The sequence below is a fragment of the Abramis brama genome, assembly GCF_963993115.1.
Source record: "Abramis brama genome assembly, chromosome: 19".
NCBI classification, from domain to species: domain Eukaryota; kingdom Metazoa; phylum Chordata; class Actinopteri; order Cypriniformes; family Leuciscidae; genus Abramis; species Abramis brama.
Window position 1 is genome coordinate 12,193,786 of NC_139981.1, and position 14,610 is coordinate 12,208,395.

General features: G+C 36.6%; 1 protein-coding gene across 5 annotated transcripts in view; it reads left to right on the top strand.

The window, feature by feature from the left end:
* Window positions 1-1,089: 1,089 nt before the first annotated feature.
* Window positions 1,090-14,610, top strand: part of usp54a (ubiquitin specific peptidase 54a) — a 51,551-nt gene continuing 38,030 nt past the window's right edge. For 4 of the 5 annotated variants that reach the window (XM_084092283.1, XM_084092286.1, XM_084092285.1 and 1 more), the window contains exon 1: window positions 13,422-13,600. The gene's annotated coding sequence lies outside the window, so the exon portion shown is untranslated. Of the gene's footprint in view, window positions 1,217-13,421; window positions 13,601-14,610 lie in introns of those variants that run through there. The other variant, XM_084092284.1, reaches the window with a different exon arrangement.

The following is a 14,610-nucleotide window of genomic DNA, read 5'->3' on the forward strand; positions in this document are numbered from 1 at the left end:
ATTTTTGTTGCAGTCTTTTGTGAATATACTGTACCTTTTGTGACTATAACTAAATTGAGAAGGAGAAAGTGGATCAGAAGTATAGGCTATCTGATTTTGTTTTATGTCACTAATACTACACACATCCGTGCAATATTTCATTAGGACTTTCATAATGACTCTTATGAGGCGGTTCTTTTTAGTGAATGAAAAACGTGCAACACAACAACCAGTGTTCAATTGAACAAATTACCCACATTATCAGTTATTTCTATTAAAATAAATATATAAAATAATAAAAATTCAATAAAACAAATTCAATAAATTAATCAGTTGGAGCATTAACTGATTAATCTGATTCACAAATCTATCCTATTGTTTAGTTTTTATTTCATCTTATCTCGAAACAAACCAAGAAATGTTTGGTCTTACGAATTTGAATGAAATATGTCAACATTTTTGTTTAAGTAGGCCTAGGCCTATTTTTAATATATAGTTAGGCAATTTATGGTCAATTACTAATTAAAAAATATATGTTTAAATTATATGTTATAGGAAATAGTAAATGTAAATTATAGCCTATTATTGATTTTGAATTACCATTTTGCTCCAAATGTTGCATATTTGGTTCGGAAAATGAAAATGAAAATACGAAATACATTGCCATTTTACATGTTGCATTGCCATTTTTCATATTATTTCAAATTGAATATCGCTACCCATAAGCTTCCATATTTGTGGGCCATTCATACAGTTTATTACATTGCATAGAAAGTCTGTAAAAAGTATTTTTCAAAAGTCTGCAAACATTAATAATTGCATTTTTTGTCTGATCTGTTATATCTGTGAATCTGTCCATGATTTTACAGTTTGGCAAAGGATCAGACTGCTGCTGAGTGAGGTAGGCTAAATGTAGTGGGACCAGCATTTCTTTTTCGAAATATTTCTAAAGTAGCCTAGTAAAATAATCGTTAATGGAACCGTTTATGAAAACGTTCAAAATGTTTCGATTCCCCTTTCTACTTATGAACCCCTGTATTTACAGAGCCTCCAACCATCCCATCCAACAGCACAGTCTCCTTGTCGCACTCCGTCGACACCTGAGACGCCAAACATCGCGAGAGTTGGTTGCCTTGGCTGCAGCACACAGTGACGCTGAGGGATGTTTAAGGTTTAGCGGCAGAAAATAACAGATTTTGCCCAGCCGACCAGCCAGGGGGAGGATGCACACTGCAAGGTAAGGAAACCACCTTTCACCATTCTATCGAAGCAAGTCCTCTCGGTTCTTCCGACATGAAAAGAGGGCAGAGAAGACGTTTTGCACTCTGAGTTGGGAAGTTAAGACGTAGCTGCTCTCCCACAGGCATGTGCTGATCTAGTAAACAAACATAGGGATGCATCACTGTCAGAAAAGATGGGTTTAATAATTTACGCAGTACGGCGTATTTCAAATGAGCGTTTTCTTTTTATGCTATGCTTCTCCGCGAGGGTTGTTTTGTTAACACAGGCATAGTGCGAAGGAGAGACACGACATCTCACACGCTGTAATGTGCTGACGAAGCTGTGCACACTGTGCGTTGTGGCGGACACAACGAACGAGCGCATCTAGAAGTTCGCCACGTAGTAGAATAACCACATGGTTGAGCCTCGATCGTGTCGATGCATGCATCAATTCTATCATATATGGCAAATCATGCATGCATTTTCACATTTTATATTTGTTATGCCGATGTAATGCAGCCTACATCAAAGGGAAAATTGATATTATAGCCTATATATTTTAGGTGATTTATTTCTGACACCGTCTCGTGCGTTTTAACTTACAAGCACAAAAAGACCATATGCTTCTCACCATTTTCAGTGACGTAGCGGTTTCTCATCTTTTCAATACACTTGATTGTCCTCTAGACGCCAATGTCATCTGGTGGTGTTTCAGAGGCTGTGCAGGTGAGAAGCGAGAGACTGAGATGTGTAGGTCATTCAGGTGTGCTAAAAATGATATCTATCTATCTTGGTTCATTTTCATTACTTTTTTTTTTTTTTTTTTTTTACTGTTCAGAGACAGATCCATTTATTCCTGTCACCTACTGTTCAGGGGAAATGGCAACATCATAAAATCATAATTGCATTCATCACAAAATGGCTGAAGTTTAATGAGTTGGATCAATGATGTGCACAAAAATCAGTTTTCAGCATGACATGTTACATAAACACATAAACAAGGGGGCGGTGTCTCTCTTACAAGGAAGAGGAGTGATCAAAATAGACACCCCTCCATCCGAAGCTTCCATTTATGTTCTCTCATCACCCCTTTCTTTAGCCATCTCTCTGTGAAAAGTAAATAAGAGCCCTGGCATGCATGCAAAAGAAGGCTACTAATTGTTATGTAAAGTTTAGAAATGAATAAATTAACATACTGATGGTCACACCTCGAGGGCCTACGCTCCCGTGTATTCATCAGCAAACAGAGCTTTCAGTCTGGCTAATTGGTTGGGGGTGTATGGGATTCCTGTAAATTTCACAACATGCTTTTAAGGGCTTATGACAGGAAGGGACAGAAAAGCGCTTGAGGGTAACTTTTATTAAACTTCTCAAGGTAGAGGAACTTTTGAACTGAGTGGGGGACATTCATGTGTAAATGAAAACTCTTGTCTTCATTTGATATTAGCCAAGGTCTTTTTCTTGTGAGAGCAGTTCTCCTGCTTCATCAATCCCCAAGTTGAGTCTGGTTGCAGATATGCACTCTCAGCTCACATGCACTCCTCTCTCGGTGATGGTATATATTCACTCTCCGCAAAGGAGACACAAATAAGCAGCAGTCCATTAATGCTGAATGGACTTTAACAACAGATTGTCATAGAAATGCATAATGAGAATTCTACTATTTCATGTACTTTTTTTATATTTGCTACTTATAAAGTGGCAATGATAATTCTTGTCCTTGGATGCATTCAGAATGATGCCGTCATGTTTTTCCTATTGCTTTCATCAGCATTGGTCATGATCAACTAATCGCAGTCATTTGTGATTACAGGCTTAGACATTTTATTTAATGAAATTATGAAAATTGCAGTCCCATTTAGGTACCAATATTCTCTAGAGTAGATAAGAAGTCACAGGTCTTGCATGCAGCCCAATGGAGAATTCTCATTGGGTTTTTCTAAATGAAATGTAGAAACATATAATTAAAACAGCTTTTATATTTATTTTATGTCTGTAACTGCTTACTTTATTTGCACTTTGAGGGTTTTATGATAATAAAACTAATATATATTTTTAACAGTCTGAAGCCCAGTAAAACTTATCATGGACAGTGAAGATATTTTAATGAGATTGACACTGCTGCTGGCATTCCACATTGCTTTATTGCTTTTCAGTTTGCAAGTCTCACGGCAGTCAGTCAGTATAAATAATCATGCACATTTGGACTGTTATAGCCAGTCAATATTACACAATATCACAATACAACCTTGCATACATTTTTATAATATCTAAAACAGGTTGGGTAATCGCCAATAAGTTAGTCGCATATACAGTTGTGATTTATTAAAGGAACAAAACTCTTATTCAACAAGAATAGTGCAGATTTATTTATTTATTTTTTGCAGGAAATGCATATGACAGACAGCAGTCACTTATTTCACAGTGATACAAGTCTGTCTATATAACAGCTCTGGTAATTTTCTAATGGACAGTTGGCCTAAAAAGTATTTATACACATCAAGTCACACTTAAAAATTAAAAAAACATTTTATTGCATTGATAATAAAATATCAAACTAACAAGTGCAGCCTAACTGTCCAAATATGTTTTGGGGCCACTGTGTCTTCGTCATTTTAGGAAATGGCCCTGTGTTAGAGCTTCACGATTAATCTCAATCTTATTCCTACATGACAACGATTCACCTGTGCCTATTAAACCTTTGACTATATCATACCAGAACATTCACAGCTATGGTTGGCATTGCCGCTGACCCAGAGAGAACAGTTATCATGTTTAGTATGTATAAAACCGCTTCACAAACAGTGTTTTCAACCATACAGTATCGATATTGTGTTACAAATATTCATATCTCAGAAGGGTTAAAAGTTTATAGTCCGGATATAAACACTGATGTTTAACGTAGTGATCAAAATAGAGCAAATTAACTTGGCTTCTCAAATAACGATTGTTTCGATTACATTGCTGTGCCACTAGGGGGCGACGAGTGTCTTAAAAAATGTTTTTGTCATTGAATCATTCACTCAAACCAATTTAAAAAAAAATCTGAATAATTAAATATTTTTAAATGGACTGCAGAAATTAACGTTATGTCAGAACCTCTAGTAAATTACATTTTATTTTATGTAGTTGTCTGTTCAGAATCGTGATCTCTATTTGAAACAAAAAATTGTGATACTCAATTTATCCAGAATCGTGCAGCTCTACTCTGTGTTTTCTAGTTTTTGTCCCTATTGCCCTTTTGTTTCTTATTCTTTATTAATTGTTTGTTGAAATGCTTTTAGAGAGAGAAATGGAGAAAGATGAATGCTTTCAGTGGTCCAGCTGTCTTTCGAGTGCTGCTCACACGCACCTGCCTGTTTCTCATTAAATTCTGTCTGCTGGCCTGTAGCTGATAGTGAGGGCCTCCTCTCACATGTAAGCTGTGTGGCAGTCTGGATCAGTCATTATGTAACAGTCTCTGAAGCCACAAGCCTCTTGGTCTCACTTTACATTTGGTCTTTTAAAAAAAACTTCTGTAAAAAAGGCATGGAGCAACATGATACTACTTAATAGTTAAGCAACACTTTAAAGGGTTAGTTTACCCAAAAATGAAAATTATCCATAATTTACTCACCCTCAAGCTATCCTAGGTGTAACGTTATATAACTTTCTTCTTTCAGCCAAACACAATCGGAGGTATATAAAAAATATTCTGGCTCTTCCCAGCTTTATAATGAGAGAGAATAGTAGCCTCCCTTTTTTGAAGCTCATAAAAAGCGCTTCCTTCCATCATAAAAGTAATCCATACGGCACCAGGGGGTTAATAAAGGCGTCCTGAAGTGAAGCGATTAGTTTTTGTAAGAAAAATATCCATATTTCTAAACAATAATCACTGGTTTCCGGTAACGGCTGTACGTACGCAAGTCAAGTTCCGCACGAAGAGTGAATGAACTCTGACTTAATGAATTGAACTTATTAATTGTTCAATGTAGTGTTGTCAAAGTACTGGTACTTCGGTACCAAGTCGGTACTGAAAATGTGACGATACCAGCATTTCTGTAGTACCGGGTATATTCGGTACCCACTAATAGGCAGCTGCTTTAAGTCGCTTCTGTGTTTTTATCTAAGCGCGGGGCTCCAGACTAACTTTTTTACTTGGAGCACTGTCTGTAGCCGATATATATAGTGTCTGTGTATAATAGACTGCAAAAAGACTTTTTAAATATTAACCCTGCATGTTCTGCTTGTCTCTGTGTGAATGAATGGCGCAGGCGCGCGGTTTCATTTACCTCACACTATGGCAAGCCAAGTGGTTCAGAATTACACTATAGATTAAATCCCGTTTGACGGCGTTTTAAACCGCATTTGACGGCACAAAATATGCTGTTGTAATTACAAACGCCGTATAAAACGTGTGAAATACATATTTGACGGCGTTTGGCTGTAAACGTGATTAATCTATAGCGTAATTCTGAAGCACTTGGCTTGCCATATTGCACACACACACACTGAAGCACGAGTGATGCTCGCGCTGTTTTCAGTCTCTGCTGCCTCACGATATGAGGACATGATGAAATTCATCTCCAGAGCCACTCTGAGAGTCACTTCATGAGCATTTTACCGTTTAATTTGAGAAAAAACTATCGTCATATCATACACACACAGAAACGGCAACCCGTCAAAATAAAAGTTTGGTTTAACTTGAAGAAATTGACAGAAATAATTAGGCTACTGTACAGTAGATTTAGCTACGTCTCCATGGGTTTTTTTTTATAAGCAATATTTACGTTTAAACAGCATGTAGCCTTTAATGCTTGTATGTATCATTTACTTATGATTACCGTCATAAATAAAGTCATTGAATTGAATTGAATATTTTTTTCAAATAGTTAAATAAAATAGAAAAATAGTTCCAACAGATTTTGCTGTGGTACCGAAATTGGTACCAAGAACCGTAAAATTTTAATGGTATCGGTAGGCTACCGACTACTGGAATTTTGGTACCGTGACATCCCTAGTTCAATGGTAATATTTTTTTTTCATTTAGGGATAAAACAAAGTCCGAAACACGTGACCAGTGGTACGTACTGTTAGCGAACATCCTTGCCCACACTGCTGAGAGTGGCTTTTAGATATGTGCTGCGCACTTTCCTTTCAATAACAAAAAAAACATACACACACAAAAAAAAATGACAGCGGAGAGAAAACCGTAGTTAAGAAAGCATCTGATCATAGCAATGTTGATGTGTTTGCACGAGCTCTGCAATTAGGCACTCCAGTAAAGTCTTTTTGGTGGTCAATTTAATGCGTTTTTGCTGAATAAAATAATTACATTTCTTTAAAAAAAAGTTCTGACACAAACTTTTGAATGGTAGTGTATCCAAAGTTCCAAGGTCTTTTTAAAGTGTGGTTTCAGTGAAGAAATACTTTTTGTGGCCATAGTACATATTTAGTGGTATTTACACGTTACCTATTTCTACATGCTGTGTATAATATATTTGTAAGTTACAAACTATGTTTAATACCAAATTGCTGCTATTGTTTTCATGGAAAATCATTTAGTAGACTTTACTACTGAAAAGAATGGTTGACCCTCCCATAAATGTCAGTGTAAACATTTCTGTTTACATTTCTGCTGATTGCTTTCCCTGTAAACTTATTTCCTATTATTACTGTATTTAGTATGCTTCCTAAAATGACTGGTTTAGGTCAGTTATAAAACCCTGTTGCACATTAGCTACTCTTAAAAGACTGGTGTCTGAACACAAGAGACTTCCACAGGCTCTCTCAAATGTAATTAAGGGAGGCCCTGCACTTTTTAATCTGCTGGCCGGTTTATTTAATATCTCATTGTGCGGTGCATGTGAACTATTTGCTGTTCCCATAGAAAAGATTCACAGTAGCTTAAACAAATAATTGGATTTGGAGGCACCGAACCGAACATTAATTGAAGCTGACAGTGTATTTGACATACAGGGTCATTACACAGTGTGTTTAAACCATGACATGACCCCCTATAGGGTGTAATGCTGGTAAGGGACGTTACGATGTTGACTAGGCAATTATGATGTCAGGTAAAAAGACTCAATTTGTTACAAACACTGGTTGACCTTGTTCCGAATAGGCGTCTGTGAGTCATTGAATAGGATTTTTTAATTTCTTTTTTCACTCCCTCTTATTCTTTCTCTCTCTCTCCCTCCCATCTGTTTCTGCTTATATCTCTGTGTATTATTGAAAAAGCTTGAGTCACGGGCATTCCTTGAAAACCATGAAATTTCTACATAGCCATGAAGACATGGAGTTGTGGGTTGCTGTAAGGAAGTCCACACCCTGAATGCCTAAGCCACCCAAAAATGAGAGCCTCCTGGAGACTTTACTTAGCTAAAAACTACGGTCTCTCTTTCTGATATGAAAAGAACAGCATAACCCAAACAATTTTGACCCAGACAGGCTTTAAATAAAAAAAGACAATATCCACATTCTTATCTCTGGCATAATAATTTCATGGTTGAGGCCACACTGTTTATAGATGATAAAGAATAGTGACGTTTCAGCAGCCAGGTTCAAGCTTGGAAACATGCTGAGAGACAGAAATTCTGAGAAAGGCACCCATTTGAAACACCAGACTATTTTTAACCCTCCCCCAGAATTCCCATGGGAGCACAGCGCACATTTGTGAATGGCTACTGTATTCTGTGCCATTGGCGCTGTGTGTGTACTACCAACCACCCGAGGAGACGCAGCGCACATATTGACGGATGCAGTTGAGCAATCCAAATTTAACCCCCGCAACCACTCTAACCCCAAAGAGCCTCTGATTGGGGACACTTTTGTTGCATAGTGACAATGTGAACAGGTCAGCCATGAGGATAACTATTGATATGTGGCTGGTTTTGTGTTTATTTGGCAGGGATAAAACTGTCTTTGCTCCTGGATATTGTGTTCCTATTTTTAGTTTAAGTTTAAAAGTTTTACTTTATTCATGTCGTTTCTATTCTATAATGCTCCATTTAAGATTATTCTTAGATCTTAGAATTATGGTTAGACAATTTTGTGCATTATTCAATTTTGTTCAATTACAGTGTGCTGCTAAGGTGTTTCTACTAGTGTACGTATTTATTCATCATTCTTTCAGGTTATTTTGTCCAGAAAATGGCATTTAAATTGGCTTAATAGAAAATAAATTTGATTATCTTGCAGAAGCACACCTGTTGCAATGGATAAATGCCCACACCAATATGAAAGCCACAATTAAGGGCAAATTTTGTGGTACCTAAATCATTTTATTTTAATGCAAATTACATCTTATGATAGATCTTGAGTTAAGGTTGTTGAATGTCTTAATGTGAATGGCAGATTAAGATTATAGATGACAGGTTCTTAATGTTTAAAGTTTTAATGATGTAATTAGCAGATCTCTAAGAAAAGCTTATCTCTTAATAACAGATTTTCAGGACAAATTAGTTATAAAATTAGACCAAGATGCCCTTTTATTGTCCATCCATGCAACAGCGCCACTCTATTATGGCAAAGAGGATTACAGCCAAAAATGTCCCATATGTCCCATATTTCAGTTGCTAATTTTAAGTGACATTTTGGGGTTTAATCTTATAAGCATGTGGGCCTACTAAAAGGCTTATATTAATAAGTATCGATACAAGCCAATGTTTATAAAATATCCATTTAGATGTAAATATCCATTGTCGTTTAAGAGTGTCAGCTGATTAATATAAAATGTCTGTCATTGTTTTTTTGTTTTTAATTAATCCTGATGCATAGGCAATGACACACAAAAAACAAGACCTCAAGACATTACATAATAATTAATGGTCATTCTTTTTTTCTATTTGACTGACTGGCTCTATATTCTGTCTCTGTTAAATGTCTCAAGTAATATTTGCTATCTGAGTCAGGTCATGTTTGTCTAAAACACACTGTTTGGCATCGGCTCACATGACCCAGTCTGTCCAAACAGATAATGTACTTTATGAGTTGTCACATGGGATTTTGTGGTACCCTGTCTGTCCCTTTAAAGGCAGAAAGGTGGGAGGAGCTTCCTGAGGAAACAGGTGTGTGCTGATAGGGATGATGTCATTGTTTCAGAATCACCTGGAAAAACCTGCATGATTGTCAGCAAGACATACACATTCCAGCTGCTCCCGACCGGATCACAGATGTCTGACAGACAGGTGCTGTAAGTACACAGACATAGGATAAAGCCATATAAGAAACTTCTTTTGTCAGCCTGAGGGTTTGTTTTACAGTTTTACGGGAACCGTACGCCAGAGAGCTGTAGCTGACAGGTGCGATTGCAGTGTTTTAAACATTTAGTGGCTTCATTCTGGCTTTTTCATCTTTAAAGAGGACATTCGGGTTCTGTTTGTGTTGATAATGAACAATACTTTCAGCACTAGGCTGTGTATGGATGTCATCATAGATTAACAGTTGGGCTTTTTCCTTGGAGTTGTGACCCTGTAAAGTTTTTACTTTTAGACAGTTTAACTCGGTCTTTGTCACCGCACAGATTTATTTAAGCTGTGTTTTATGCCATAAAGTGGTCCGCTTTGCTCAGATCTGTTTTAAATACCATGAGCTGTTGTGCTTTTTCAGAATATGAAAAATGAGACCTAGAGCAGATAGGAATCTACTGCAGGAAATTGCTAAAAATATTAGGGCTCAGAAACATGCTATGAAAACTGGTGAAGTAGTAAACAATGAAATTCCAGTAGTGACCTATTTTCCATTCTGGTGTAGTATTTGTGGAGCAGGTGTAGTTTTAGTCAGACAATGAGTTTATACATAAGAAGCCTTTTTGCCCTCTGATGTCATTACGGTGTGAGATAATACTTGACAACAGCCCTTGTGTTGGGCAATCACATGACCGAGTGAGTAAAGCACGCCTCGCCGTCCGGGAGGTGTCACTCAGCGAGGGTGATGTCATTCAGGAAGTAGATCAAGTAAAGCAGGAATAGTTACTCAGACCTCTGAATCACCCGGATGGTCACTCCATTTCTAATGAATGATGTGAATGCAAATTTTGCGTTACATGAAGTGTTTAGGTTATTGTTCTGGGGTTTAGATGTGAAAACTTCTCCTCTCGCTTCTCTTCCTCTTGCCAAGAAAAGTGGGTTATACATTTTTATGCAAATCAACAGTTAAAATAAATTGTAGCCAGTGTGCCCCAAAACTAAGTGATAAATAAGTGACATGCTTTTTATAAGTACTGTAAATTTTGAAGGTAAATGCAGTGATACTGTATTGTAGTTATTTAAATATCAACCAGGAAGAATAGATAACATCTCTAATGGACATTAGAAGGTCAATAAGTAATTTTTGCTTGCTAACATTTTCATATGGGACTTTTTCTTGTCCATGTTTTTGAAGCCAGTTAGTTTTCTTGTGCCATATGTTAAGTAACACTAATTATTACCACTATTCTCAGAAGAATTTAATGATTTTTTTCACTGGTTCAATACAAGTATTATTACCATGGGTGAGTGAAGATGCTATGAAGATGCTGACATTTTGTGTCTTGTTTGCTATAATTCCCTAACCAAACTCAAATGTTTTTTCTGGGACAATAATGGCAGAACAATCACCATTAATGAATGCAGTTGTGAAGTTGGGACAACAATTTGTCATGCCTTTGGGACGGGGGAGGAAGCAAGTGGTGGAACTAGGAGTGCAAGCATTATGAATGAAACCTTTTGTTTTTGAACTTGAGCTTTTGTCTTTTCAGTGAATAGCCCATTGTGGGAAACGGTATGGCTTTTCCCTCTTAAATTGACAAAACAAAAATATTGTTGTTGGGTTTTTTTTCTTTCCCTTTTTATTGTTATTATTTTGAGGGAGGTTATTTTCTGTGAAAAATTGTTAGTGATTATGTTGGATTGTGGGATTTACTTTCATAATGTTTTTTTTTTTTTTTTTGTGGTGTGATTGATTCTCGTGTGTGTGTCTCTTTGTGTTTTATTCCTGTGCAGACTGGAAGATGTACAGTTTTTTTTTTTTGGTACGTTTTTATTTTTTATTTTAGTTTACATTTTAAAATCCATTTCTGTGCAGTGACGTGTAAGAACAGTAGCCTCGTTTCTGTCTGTAATAAAATGCACTAGAACCTGTTTGGTTTGTTCAGCTCAAACATCTCAAAAATCTCTGACAACACAAAATGCCATTGTATGTTTGGAATTATCCTGTTATTCCACCTCCACCTTTCCCTGGCAAGCTTGTGAAATGATTATTGAGATTTTTTGAGACAAAACGTATATTAAATGCATGTCAGAAATGGCCTTCATTATGGTTTATGGGCTTCTGATGTTCATGCTTTGGTGTGGTCAAATCTTTTTCATACTTAAAAGTCCATTACAGTCACCACATCAGTCTGTTTTTCAGAAGAAAAAGCTTTTAACATCTGCCAATGTAAAGTTAAGTGTGGACTGGCCCTCCCTTCCCTTCCTTCCTCTGGGTGGCCACTGAAAATATCGATAAACACTATGAGTTTAGACTGGCTCTCATTATTGCATACTCTTATCAGCCAATGGAAAATCTGGGTGTAGACGTAACTTTTTGTTTTGACCTCATTTGGTCATGTCATGAATGATATCCATTTAAATCTTGATTCTGTATACAGAAGAAATTTATTAGCATACTTGATGAAAATTTAAGTTCTACCAAAATTGAACTGTCATCATTTCCGCACCCTCATATTGTTTCAAACCTGTTTCAAACCAGGTTTGAAACTACATGAGGGTGCGGTTCATTTTCAAAAATCTTCTTTTGTGTTAAGCAAAATAACTTAACTTAATTCATGAATTAAGTTCTTTTGCTTATCACAAAAGAAGATTTAAAAAAAAAAAAACGAATGTTCATATTCAAACAGTTTTGGTGACCATTGACCTCGATTGTATAGACAAAACAAACAAACACTTCAGACATTTCTCAAAATATATCTTTTTATGTGCACAGAAAAAAAAAAGTTAAATTTTTGGGTGAACTATGCCATTAAAGAGTTAAATAGTGTTGTTGTGAATACATTCTCAGTAATTTTTTTCTGATGTGTAATAGAAGTAGTTTCTCAATCTGTGACACTCGTCGTATGTTTTTAATAATGAGTCTTGATGGGAGCTGCTGGCTGCTTTCCAGGTTAAACTGTTCTTATGGCCCTGTTAATTATCTCTGGGTGGAGGAAGTAACTTGCCCTACACCATGTTATTTTCATTCATTCAGTCAGCAGTCAGTCAGTTAACAGCATGGGGATTGTAAAATTGCTGTTTTTTTGGTGCCTGCCATCAGTGTCTGCAGAGTACCCCCCCCCCCCCCACCACCACCACCGTTTTTTCTGTAAGTTATGTGTTTATTCTCAAAGAACCTTGTCACTTAAGCTTAAAATAATAATTTAGCATAATTTCAATATATGGAGGATCTATGTATTGAAATTTGACAGCTAAATCACAAACCAGTAACGCTCTCATTAAACGCAGAGAATCCTCTATGAATCTCTGTCTGACCGACAGCTCTGTGACAATGATTTATTCACTCCAGTATAATTCATAAACCGTCAGTACATAAAGTATGGGAATTTGGATGCAGCTCATGATTTATGTAGCCTATAAGTGGGAGGGACAATCTTATAAAGAGCATTTGATTTGACAAATATATGAAGACCTCTGAGGCAAAAGCCTCTAAAAGCCACCTCTGTTGAAAATTAGATAATAATATTGAGTGAATGCTCTCCGCACATAGTATACATTCATTAAAAATACTTTTCACTTCAAACTCACTAAATCTCGGCCTCAGCCCATTCAGAAATGGTAGACTTGAGTAGAAACCTATAGGAGCCTGATAAAAATGTTAGTATTAAACAAAAACTTTAGATGGACTTGGAGGCTTTTGCATCTGAAGTCTTCATATGTAGTGCAGAGTGAGTAGGCCTAATTGACTTTTGTATTTTCTCATATAAGGGAGGGACTATAGGCTACATTTTAAATGCATGTTAAAATGTAGTTTTTTTTTCCAACATTTAAGTGTACACTGTCGTAAAGAAACCCCCAAAGCTAAAATATATGGACTAAAAGCTATAAAACTCCTGCTTTTATTTCATGGAGTGTTTAAATCCATAAACGCATCCTTTTTCATGGGTGGGCATTGCTCAGTAGTTCACCCGCCCCCATTTAGTGTGTGTCGGGGGGGATTTGGGGGGTGCAGGGGCTGCAGGTAATAGCGCCACCCCTCCCCCGCCCGTCCGGTCTGTGTCTGCATTATCACAGAGCTCAATGAACGCGCGCGGTGATTTATGTGCTGAGGAGAATCCGGAGCTCGAGAGGATACCGGTAACTGAAACTAACGGTCCCGTTGTCAAGTAACAAACAGGAGGTTTCCACTCACAACTTTTGTATGGACGTACATTTGAAAGAAAAGGGTGAGTTTTACAAACATTTTCTTTAACGAAAAGTTTAGGAAGATTGCTCAGGCATTCCTCACAGGATTTGGTTCGGAAGAGTATTGTTCCTGAATCCCTATGGAGCAAAGCTGGGAACGTAACTTAGTCGAAGGCTTCAGAGAGAAACATTCAGAAGAAATGTCGTTTTCACATACAAGACATGTATATCGTTACTTGTTTCTGCGTGTGCTGAAACTTGTGTTTGCTTAATAGAAGTATGTTGGCTTGACCTAAGCGCACTAACGTTAGAAGGTGAAAACGGCAGCGCTAATAACTTTAATGCAGCATCGATGTTTCAGAGTGTTAGGCTATGTAAGTTAACGTTACATCGTGAGAAAGTTAAACTTGAACGCGACTATATAACAAGTGTTTAACGTCTGAACGTGTGTGCTGTGATTTCATGTGAGAGAAAAATCTTGAAACCCTTAGAAGAAAACCTTTGTCTTGCTTTAGAAACCTGTTGAGTGCCTAAGTTAAATAGTGTGTGGTTGTTATAGTTATGTACCTCCTCAACTAGATCATTATATCAAGTTACTTATTGTTCTAAGTTACTCGTTTTCTTTTAGTTAATTTTTATCTCATGGAGGAATCTGTGTTGATTACATGAGGAACTTGTCTATAACACTGAAGTAGCCATGTTATATGTAACGTTAACAGATTTATTTCCGAACATTAACAATTTTCAATAACTTTGTTGTACATACAATTTGAAGAATTTACAATATTTCAAGATTTAATTGAAATATGTATTGAAATTAACAATTGACAAGGGGTGTCACTGAACAATAAAACCGAATTTTAACATAAAATTAGAATTAGGATAGCTGAAAACCTAAGAGAACAGGTAAAGCAGTAAAACGGTGGTGACACCAGCATAAAAATATTCATCATTCTGAACTTGAAAATACAGAATTATAGTATGCATAGCCTATAAATAATGTAATCCCTTTTTTACTGGTAAAATTTTGGTAGACATTTGGCTTTATTAG